The sequence below is a fragment of the Palaemon carinicauda genome, chromosome 12 (genome assembly GCF_036898095.1).
Source record: "Palaemon carinicauda isolate YSFRI2023 chromosome 12, ASM3689809v2, whole genome shotgun sequence".
Classification (NCBI taxonomy): domain Eukaryota; kingdom Metazoa; phylum Arthropoda; class Malacostraca; order Decapoda; family Palaemonidae; genus Palaemon; species Palaemon carinicauda.
In genome coordinates, this window is record NC_090736.1 from 129,878,247 (window position 1) to 129,880,114 (window position 1,868).

The following is a 1,868-nucleotide window of genomic DNA, read 5'->3' on the forward strand; positions in this document are numbered from 1 at the left end:
ACCCACTGGGCATATATTATCCTGCTTTGCCAACGAGGGTTGTAGCTTAGCAAATAATAATAATAATAATAATAATAATAATAATAATAATAATAATAATAATGTTACAGAGTAGATCGAAACAGTGGTGGGTGGAATAAGCACTACTCCTAAAGAGACGAGATTAAATGTAGAACAAATGAGCGCAAAGGATAGAGGGAATAAGGCCTGACCCCAGGAACAACAAAAACCGCCACTACATTAAACAGTAAGAAACGGCATACCCCTACAGCATCCCAACCCCTGCCCACCCCACTCCTCTTTCTTCATCTCTATAAGAGCCCAATTAGACCAGCGAAGACCAGAGCACACAACGGGGACATCACGTGCTTCAACGAACACTCGCTCAGCGTTCCCATATGCCAAAGAGATAGAAGACATGAAATGTATGAAGATGAAGATATGGATAAAAAAAATGAAAGGCGCCCATAATGCCAAGCGAGCGCTTTGTGCTATCTGTTCCAGTCCCTTAATTTGGTTAAGAGACACCGCTGTCTGATATGGGATAGGGGAAGAATAGGAGAATAGGATGTATGAAGGTCATGGGATAGGGCGATAGGAGTCCGTCTGTGCACTCCCAGATTGTGCTGCTGGGTGTGTTGGCAGAGGGTGGATCTCTAAGCCTTTTTATGTTGAAGTTTTTTATTGTTTACATAAGAAATGTTTGTTTAGATATTGTTTTTATTTTTAACATATTTTATTTTTTCTTGTTTCCTTTTCTCACTTGGCTATTTTCCCAGTTGGAGCCCTTGAGCTTATAGCATCCTGCTTTTCAAACCAGGATTGTAGCTTAGCAAGTAATAATAATAATAATAATAATAATAATAATAATAATAATAATAATAATAATAATAATAATAATAATAATAATAGGAGATTTGCCAGACCAATGAATCAAGCTCGACTCTCATAGAACTGACCCCATTATGTCCGGGAAGAAAAAATATTCAGATAAATGCTAAGAAATAAATGAAATAAGATTCTAGTGAATATAAAGCAAAGCTAATGCTTCAATGGAGGATAAACATTTACAGAAATGAAACTTTGTTGGAATATACGTATTTTCGGAACTGGTTTTTGGCCGAAATATAAATACTTGTAGGATTAAACTTTTGACGCAAGATCAATACTTATAAAAACAATGCTTAGATAGAAGATACATGCTTTTAAAACTGATGCTTTATGGAAAGAAAATTATTTCAGAACTGAAACTTCTCTGGAGGATATTTTCTTGTAGAATTTAAACTCCATTGAAAGACATTATTAAAAAAAAAAAAAAAAAAAACGCAAAACATTGAGTTTCTTTCGTCGTAAGGTTACAGTAATGAGATTTTTCGTAGCAAATGATGACTAGTGTTGAATACTCTGAAAATTCATATTGCTTACTGATCTATTGTATTAACTACTGTAGCAGGCTCTCTCTCTCTCTCTCTCTCTCTCTCTCACTCTCTCTCTCTCTCCTCTCTCTCTCTCTCTCTCTCTCATATTCTGTTGCCATACTGTGGCATTCTTTTAAATCCTTGTAAATTCAATTCACATTATGAAATTCTAGTTAGAGTGTGTTTGTAGTTTTCTGAAACTGATATGCATGACAGAGAGAGAGAGAGAGAGAGAGAGAGAGAGAGGAGAGAGAGAGAGAGAGAGAGAGAGAGGAAATTACTGGTACAGAGGTAAATATATAAACTGACAGAGTGATAAAGAGAGACTCAAAGCAAAAGAGGTGAATATCTGAATTCAACAGATTTTCTCAGTGTCAGACCAATTGTCCGATCGAAGAAAAAACGGAAATTGTCGGAACAGGAAACATTTAAGTGAAAGAGAGAGAGAGA